The 9,312-nt window shown below is 52.2% G+C and overlaps 1 long non-coding RNA gene across 2 annotated transcripts; it reads left to right on the top strand.

Moving 5' to 3' along the window:
* Positions 1–858: 858 nt before the first annotated feature.
* LOC124080185 (uncharacterized) lies at positions 859–6,610 on the top strand. Of its 2 annotated transcripts, XR_006847621.2 has the most exons (4): positions 865–1,548; positions 3,280–3,418; positions 3,593–4,018; positions 4,692–6,610. It is a non-coding gene; the product is annotated as an uncharacterized LOC124080185 (long non-coding RNA). The 2 variants fall into 2 exon arrangements; XR_009225093.1 differs by having other exon boundaries at positions 859–1,548; positions 3,280–4,018.
* Positions 6,611–9,312: the final 2,702 nt, after the last annotated feature.

Genomic DNA, 9,312 nt, shown 5'->3' with positions numbered 1-9,312 from the left:
GAAACCCGAACATCACCGCGGACCACCTTTGGTTCTGGTGACAGGACTCAGGGCTCTTCTGCTCAACCTGGGATGATCTCTGTGCTCGCTGGGAGCTGGGAGGAGAGACAGAATCTCAGAAGCAGGATCTGTGTCATCACTGGATCCCGGATGATTCCTGGGTGCTCGACAAAGGGACAAAGACAGGCGGGAGGGCATGCTTTGATGGGCAGAGGGGCCGCTTGGAGGCAGCTTTGGGCTCGGGGCCTGGCATTTGAATATGAACCCCATCATTGCTGCCAGGCCACAGTGGGCAAGGCACAGCCCCTTTCTAGTCACTGAGGAAGCATGTCAGGATCTACTTCATAGGTGAAGGTGACAGGAGACGCTGGCATGCAGTGGGTGCACAGTAAGTGTCAGGGACTTCCACCCAAGGTGTCTTCCTTGATGTCACTCTTTGGACTATGCGAAGCCACTCATTACCAGCCTGTGTACCAGACTTGCCCATTTGCAAAATGTACTAGAATTTGTGGCCTGAAATGCCTTTCCTTGAAAGTGACTTTTGGAAAGGGATTTGACAACACTATTTTTTCTTAATATAAAACTTTATTTTGAGGTCATTATAGATGTCTGTGCAGCTGTAAGAGTGTGAGAGTCTACGTACCATCTGCCCAGTTTCCCACAATGGGAATACATTTCAAACCAGTAGTACAAGATCACAACCAGGGCATTGACCTCAATACCACCTACTGGTTCTACGTGTGTGTGCATTTGCTGTGTGTGTTTACGTGGGGGTGGAGTTTGATGCAATGTTGACACATGTCCTTCTCATGTCCAAACATAGGGCCTCCCATGATTTTCAGGGGCCCTGCCTATGTTTATTCCTGCACTAATCGAAGAGAAAAGATTGATTCGGCAAGTGGGTGAAGTAAACAAGATTAAAGCCTGGGGGAATATTTGACGAAGTCAAGGACAAGCTGTTTTCCAGGGCAGGCTCACTGACCCCAGCTGGGGAAATCTTGGCCATCTCTGGATCCTGTTTCTTCGCCCTAAGGGATCTTTCCTCTGATTCTTTCTTGTTTTCCAACCAAATGAGGCATGCTAGGGCCATTTGCTGACCCTATGTCTCTCTGTCTCTATCTCTTTGTCTGTCTGTCTCTGTGGGTGTCTCTGGCTCCCCCAGCCCCAGCTCCACCGCCCATGAACTGGAACGGAGTACACCCAAGGACACGCATCTGTGACCCTGTTTCATTCCTACGTTCTTGATAATTTATTAGCTGGTAAACTTCAGCCAGAAAACCAACTCAGAAGTTCTGGCTTCCCTCTGCATGGATCTGAGCCCTTCCTGAGAGGGAGCCCTGGCCAAGGAGATGATCCAACTCCTGGTACAAGCGTCTGGGAAGAAGAAAGTGGGCAGCCCTGGCTGAAGGAGCAGGCAGAGCAGCAGGACTCCAGAGAGCCTGGAAGGCAGGCTGTGTGGGGGAGGAGACTACCTGGCCACCGACTCTGCCTTCCACTCAGACACCTGAAATTTAACCTTGGAGAACCTCTTCCAAGCCTCCTCTGCAGGTAAGTGGTGGGATCCATATTGGCAGAAGGGGCTGCACCTGAAGAATGAGCTGCAGGTGATAGTAGGACACCCCCACTCCCACCCCAGGCCACTAAGTAGTGAGGATGCTGCAGAAACAGCCCCACCCCATCCTGGCTGTCAGTCAACCCACAAGGCCTCTACCAGTACGGGGCGGGTGTGTCTGGAGCCCTTGGCCATGGAAGCCAAAGAGTTGGGCTGGAATCTGTGGCGATCTGCCTCAGTATCTTCACCTGTAAAATGGGCAGGGTAACCTCAGACCTGTGGTGCACCCAGGCCTGTGCTGGAGAAATACAAGAGATCAGGCAGGGGCACAATGCCTGCTGTCCTGTGCCTGGGCCTGCCTCCTTTGTCAAAAGGCCTTAAATCAGGGCTCTGGCCAGGTGCACGCCTGTAATCCCAGCAGCTCCAGAGGCTGAGGTGGGAGGATCTCAAGTTCAAAGCCAGCCTCAGCAAAAGTGAGGCACTAAGCGACTCAGTGAGACCCTGTCTCTAAATAAAATACAAAATAGGTCTGAGGATGTGGCTCAGTGGTCAAGTGCTCCTGATTCAAACCCCGGTAGCACCTTCCCCCCACAAACACACAAAAAAACAGGGCTTTGTAGCCTTCATAGGATCTTGAATCCCCGTAAACATTTTTCTACACACAAACACACACATGCACACACTCTCAATTTTTTTTACAGAAAACAAGGAGAGCTTACGGTTACCCAAAGCCAAACCATAACACTCAGTTTACAGATTCTTACTCTGGGACATTGGCATTGGGTGAACCAGTAGATTCACTCCTAAGTTCCTCAGCGCACCCAAGGGGAGACTGAGGCTTAGTATGGGAGAGAGAGAGAAGGGTAGCCAGCCCAGGTCAGATAGCCAATAGTAACAACAGCAAAACTAAATTTAGTATTGCCATGCACACTTGGGCCAGGTGCACACTGCACAGACTGAGGGGTTGTTCAGTCTCTCAAAAAAAAATCTTGCCAATCTTTTAATAGGTGCCATGTAAGATATATCAAGCAACACCCGCAGGAACACAGAGGAAAGCACTCTAAAGGCTTCCAAAGAAATCTGAGACTTCCTGGAACAGGGATATTGGCACTTGGTTTGGACAGATAGATGGATATTAAGAGAGAACAGAGGAGGGAGGAAGCTGGGATTAGAGGGTATGCACTTGGCATTGCCTTTGCCTCCTAATTCAGCACCACATCCTCTCATCCCCTGATCAGCTGAGCTGGTTATGAACCCACTGGCTCAGTCCTCAGCCTTTACCCAAGACTCTGTCTCTGATCACTTTCCCCACCATTTCCAATCCAGAGTCAGAACCCATTGGAAATAGTTTCAACAGAGTCAATCCTAACATGTCTAGCAGCCAGGACTTGTCCCACCACCTCCCACAGCTCCCCACCGCACCCAGGGCATCAAGAGGGTGTGGTGTGTGAGCCAGGCTATGCCACCCTCCAGCTTCACTCCTCTGAGCCCCAGCTGTGGGTCTGGGGCCCCACATGGCCCAGCAGCTACTCACAGGCAGGCTCAGGCCTCCTCTGTGCCTCCCGCTTTGGACGGGGTAAGAGGCTCGGGGTTCTTCTCCATCGGCCACAGCGGGGCAGGGAGCTGGGTATCTCCAGGCCTTCCTAATGCTATGTCCCTCAGGGGAAGCACAGGAGACATCCTGGCAGGCACGGACACTGGCCCTGACACCTAGCTGTTGCTCTCAGCCTGTGAGGCCTTTCAGGATCATCACCACGGAAAACCCGGAGCAGAACCAGTGGGAGCTGGAGAAATGGCTGAAGAAGAGCCAGGGGCCTGTGGCTGGTTCCCAGCTGTGCAATATGAGTGAGACCTGGCAGGAGACAGGTACCTGCAAGCTGTCCCTGCTCCACCAGAGCCCCCAGCCCGCCTCACCCTCCGTCTCCCTTCCCCCCTGATCTGCTTGCCTCTCATCAGCCAGGGCCCCTCCCTCCAGGGCCGACTCACCTAGAGCTGCCTGGGGTTGCCCTGCCTGCTCCCCACTTCTTTCTTCCCATCCAGACTATAGCACCAGTTTTGGTCTCATCTCCTCCTGGAAGCCTCCCCACCCACAATGAGCTCATAGTTCAGCTTCTACTGGAATCTACTGTTGGGATGTGCGAGAGACGTCATGGAAAGACACGGGCTGCTCAGAGTCCCCCCACGCTATCCCCTCAGCACTGTTGCCCAGCTCCACAGAGAAATAGCATTGACCCCCCACAGGCATGGTCCCCATCTGGGTCCATAGAGAGTAAATGCATCCACTGGAGCCCTGAGGGGAGAGCAATTCCCATCCAATTGCACAGCTGGAGAAATCAAGGCCCTGGCCCTGAGAGTGGCCTCTAGCCCACCTCAGAGGAGCACAGAGGCAGGAGTCCCCACCTGGCTGAAGCCATCAAAGATGAGAGCAGCGCAAGAGTCCTGCCCTGGCCTCGGGCATGGGTGCAGGTAGGTGCAGCCTGGAGCCCAGGGCTGGAGGGTCTCTAGGCGCAGGGGCCTTGCAGGGACTGCACAGATGACCCAGCCTGGGCTTTATTCCTTCCTACCATCACTGAAGGATCTGGTGAGGCCCTCATGTAGATGCTGCAATCCCAGCAACCTGGAAGGCTGAGGCAGGAGGATCATGAGTTCAAAGCCAGCCTCAGCAATTCAGAGAGGCCCTAAGCAACTCAGTGAGACCCTGTCTCTAAATAAAATACAAAAAGGGCTGGGGATGTGGCTCAGTAGTTAAGCACCCTTGGGTTCAATCACTGGTACCAAAAAAAAAAAAAAATTTGATACTGGAATATTAAAGCTATGGAATTGTTAAAGGGAAAAAGATGGAGGACAAACAGGAACAGGACATAACCAAATATCAGATCCACTGTCCCCTATAGCTGCAGAGATTTGAGCAAGCCTGTGCCCCAGTTTCTTCATATGTATAGTAGGGGAAATATTATCACCCTCAAAGAGAGTCACTGCCCAGAAGATGGTGGTGGGGGTTGGTGATAATGGTACTGATCGTATTTAATATATTGCAATTATCATTTTTATTGTTATATTCATTATTCATCATAATCAGACTGTCAGTTATGAGCTGATCATTATGATGGTCACTTCACTTCTGTGACCCTCCCCATAGGAGCAGGTGGCAAGAGGAGGCCTGGCCCAGAAGGATGGTCACACAGTTGCTGAAGTATGACATGATCAGTCGCACCCACTCAGGTCAGCCTAGGTATCTCCACCTGGCTGCAAGTGACACTGTTTGGCCTGGGAGCACCTGTCCTGACATAGACATAACATGTACCAGCAGAGCCTTCAGCCTGCTGAAGCCGGGTGGGCACCTGGTCACCATGGCCACACTGCATTCGCAGCACTATATGGGCTCCAGAAAGTTCTTTGAGAGGGAGACAGTGAGAAGGCCAGGCAGGAGGCCAACCACCAGGCGCTGAGGTTCAACCACCAGCCGCTCCGCTACTCTGAGGCCTGCTCCATTAACGAGGACATCTTCTTTGCTGTCACCTTGCAAAGTCCCCAGGGTCTGAGGCCAGCCTGGCAGAGCTGCCCCCTAGTGGTCACAGCCAGCATTTCTGGATCTTGCTCACAGCCCCCTAAAGCAGCTGGAGCTGCTCTACCCCTTTATTCCTGCTACCTGGTCCCAAGGCCACAAGGGAAAAGCAGGGCCCTTCTGACACTCTTCTCAGGGACTGTCACCCACACTCCTTCCTTGTTATCCTGTAGCAAAGATGACGGAACTAAAGTGCTCTTGCTGAACACTGTCTTGGTCTGACTTCTCCCAGAAACAGACCTGAAACAGGATTTGAGAGCAAATCCATTAGTTGAGAAGGGACCTGTGAACATCTAGAGGGGAATGGGAAGGAAAGCAGAGAAGGAGGGCAGCTGAGAAAGAGGGCATCACCCAGCCCTTCCCACCGTAGGCGCCTGGAGCTTAGTCATGCCAGGGCCTCTGGGGATGGTGCAGAGCACAGTCTGTGGTTTCCCCACCCAGGGAGCCAGGTCGTGGGTCTACACCAACTCCTGTTGCCACGGCTGAGGGCTGCTGATTGGGGTGTTAATTCCCCAGCCTCTTCGGTCTGCCTGCATTGGGCAGTGCCACCCCAGAGAGAACTAAAAGACTTGCAGATGCTGGCCATGGGCAATTGAGCCAGTATGCACAGGGCACAGGGAAGAGGCACTAAAAGTGTCTGCAACTGGCGTGAAATGGGCCACTGGCTGGAGTTCCAGGTAGGTTGATCCCCTGGAAAAAGGACATGGACTTAGATTCTCAAAGCCAAAGGCACCTGCCAGAGTAATATGACTTCTAGACCAAGTTCCTGCTCCCCCGGTGTGAGGAGGGGACTGGCTCCATCAGATGGTTCTGTGAGTCACAAAAGAGCCAGCACTGAGGCCTGGACTCCTGTCCAGGTAATGATGAGCTGGTGGCAATGCAGCTTCAGGGAGTGGTCAGCTGAGGCCAGCTATGGGGCAGGGCAGGAGTCAGGCTGCTTCATGGATGTGGCCAAGAACATAGCCTCTGACCTCTGGGAGGGCCTAGGGTCACATCTCTAGGACCATCACAAGGTCGTTAAGTCTCTGCACAACATTCTTACTCAAACAGCCAAATCTGCTCCAGACAGCTCTCGGCATGGGCTCACCTCTTCTCTCTGAGATGTGGGCAGTGTGTCTGCATTTCTCCACCTGTTATGGTTGAGACGTGGTGTCTCCCAAAAGCTCACGTGTGAGATAAGGCAAGAAGGTTTGAGGAGAAATGATTGGGTTATAGCCTTAACCTAATCAGGAACTGATCCCCTGACAGGGATTAACTGAGTGGTGCCTGAAGTGCTAGGGTGTGGCTGGAGGGGGCGTGGCTTTGGGTATATATTTCTATCTGACAAGTGGAGTCTCTCTGCTTTCTGATCACCATGTGAGCTGCTTCCCTCCGCCACAGTCTTCTGCCATGATGTTCTGCCTCACCTTGAGCCCCAAGAAACAGAGCCGACCTTCTATGGACTAAGACCTCCGAAATCATGAGCCCTCAAATAAACTTTTCCTCCCTTACAATTGTTATGGTTGAGTCCTTTAGTCACAGCAGAGAAAAAGCTGACTAAAACACCACCAAAGCCTGACCTATGTGAAGCTCTCTAGCGCTCTGGGAACTGTGCTGTGGCCCCTCATCGTCCCTCAGCTCACAGTGTGCCAACCCCAGGGTCCTTGCAGCCTCCCGATGCACCATGCACATGCAGTCAAGTCTCCACACTGCTTGAAACCTGAGCCTGAGGGGTAAGGTCCCAGCCTGGTAATGACCCTCCACCACACTGCTCAAGTCCTGCAACCATGAGAGGGCGACCTCTCACCTGCACGTCCTTGCTACAGAGGGCTCCTGTCCCTCCTCCCTAGCACATGCTCTACCTCTGAGCAGTTTCCCACAGCTGAAGGCAGCAATGAGCACGGGGGCTTTCCGCCCAGGAGAAAGACCAGCCTCACCCCAGAGTTGTCATCATGCTGCTAAAACAGTTTTCAAAACTGCTCCTGTCATTGTTCTTGGGGGACTCAGAGCCTTAATGTCAGAGGACAGTAACAAGCAAGTCCTTCCTCCTCCACCAGCTACAGACTGAGTTCCTTTCCTGTGTCCTGCTGCTGATGTGGCACTGTGAGGCAGTAATGACTCACTATGACCACCAGAGGGCAGTGCAGGGCAGGAGGTCCTGGAAGCCAGGGGCCAGGAGGCCTCCTGGGCAGAGTCTGGCTCAGGCTGCCTTTAGACATCCAGAGGTTCTTCCAGGGCTCTCCAGGCAAAGAAATCATGAGCTGACCCACTCAGAGGAGCAAGGAAGCCCTGGGACAGTCAGGGCCTTTTTTGATGTTCTGCCTCACTTTGTCTCTGTGGTCCTAGGCCAAGGCTTTCTAGACCAATGTGCCTGCAAATCACATAGAGGTCTTGTTAAACCAGGAATTCTGATCTCATAGGTCAGACCCAGCAGGGCTAAGATTCTGCATTCCCAACAAGCTCCCAAGTAATACTGACATCACCCATCCAAGGGCCAGCTTAAGCAGTCAGGTGGTAAGGAATACATCTTGAATTCTGATCTGTCCCTGATATGACGGGGTTCCTGGGCACACCCTGGAATTGATACACCTAATTTCTATGGCTCCTGTCTCCAGGCAAAAGAGGGAGGAGGGCCCAACACTCTACCCAGAAAACCTCCTCTCCCTTTCTCCCTAGGCATGGTAGGGCCTCCTCCCTCTGTTCCCGGACAGTCTCCTCTATAGACTACTTCTCAGGGTGAGGCCTGAGAGCACCCCAGAATCCTCACCTCAACAGTTCTGTTTGGGCCTGGCAGGTAGTAGGACCCCAGGAGGGTTTGCTGCTGCTAAACTTTAACAACTAGATACCTCCCAGGCAGATCTTCATGGCTCATGGAGAGCCCGCCTCATGGAGAGCCCGCCTCATCACCCTGAGCTCCTGCCAGGCACAGCGGGGGTTTGTTGCTGGTTTCCAACTGGAGGCTTCCAAGTGCAAGGTGATAGGACTCTTCTCCTTTCTCTCTACAAAGTCAGTCACTGTGGGAGACCGACTAGCACGTGACTGTGTCTGTCTCCCCTTCTGACCCGGTGCGGCATTGTTGGTCACTCTGACGATTGCCCTGATCTTTAGGGTGCGAGTGACTGTGTCTCTTGCATGGGCGTGCCTTCCTATACCCCATGGGTGGAGCTATGCTCACCTGTTCCTTTGTAATATTACCCCTTGCCCTGTTTGGGATAGAATGTTCCATGGAAATGCCCTTTTGTGTGTCCCCTTCTCTTACTGTGCCCTTGGTTGTGGCCTACCTAGATGTCAGTCCACCTGCTGACAGCAGATATCATGAAGCTAGACTAACCCCCTTGAAACCTGACCCCTTGCCTCATTTGAATAGCTTCTCCTCAATAAAAGGGGTCAGCACCTGTGCTCGCTTGTTTTCTCTCTCTCTCTCTCTCTCTCTCTCTCTCTCTCTCTCTCTCTCTCTGCTGTGGACCCTTAAGGTCAGAGAAGCCGTCACAGCACCCCCAAAGAAAAATAAAAAGGTATTTCTGTCTCTTGTGTGGCTATTTCGCGCAGCCCAATTAGCCCAGTTCCCCTGGAGTGACCTCTGAGTGTTTTAGTCGCATGCAACCCGGCAAGTCACCTTCACTTTCCTGGTTTGGTTGGTCTAAGGTGGGTTGAGAGGCAGAGGTCCTCACTCAGGATATACATCAGACTCACCTGGGCAGCTGTAAAAGTCCTGAGACCTGGGCCTCACCCCAGATCCATAAGATCAGAACCGGGTATACACATTCCAGGCATGAATACTTTAGATGCTCTGGTGATTCAAATGTGCAGCCAAGATTGAGTCTATGGTAAGAGCCAGTATGTCTCAAATATACTCAAGAAGCACATGGGGCTCTATAAAATTGTAGATTCAGGCTGTGGCTCTGTGGCATATCTTATAATCCCAGAGACTCGGAGACTGATGCAGAAGGATCATAATTCAAGGCCAACTTCAGCAACTTAGTGAGACCCTACCTCAAAATTTTAAAAAATGAAAAGAGCTGGGAGGTAGCTCAGTAGGAGAGCACCTCTGAGTTCCATTCCTAGAACCAGAATAAAAAGGAACTGGGCTCAATGGTACATGCCTGTTATCCTAGTAACTGGGGTTTGGGGATGCCTGAGGCAGGAGGATTGCAAGTTCAAGGTCAGCCTCAGCAACTTAGAAAGACCCTGTCTCAAAATAAAAAAATTTACAAAA

Source organism: Marmota monax, unplaced genomic scaffold (genome assembly GCF_021218885.2).
Source record: "Marmota monax isolate L192 unplaced genomic scaffold, Marmota_monax_Labrador192_F-V1.1 WCK01_AAM20220418_F8-fsc00133, whole genome shotgun sequence".
Classification (NCBI taxonomy): Eukaryota; Metazoa; Chordata; class Mammalia; order Rodentia; family Sciuridae; genus Marmota; species Marmota monax.
Note: the sequence above shows the minus strand (reverse complement) of the source record. Positions and strands in the feature narration are given on the sequence as shown.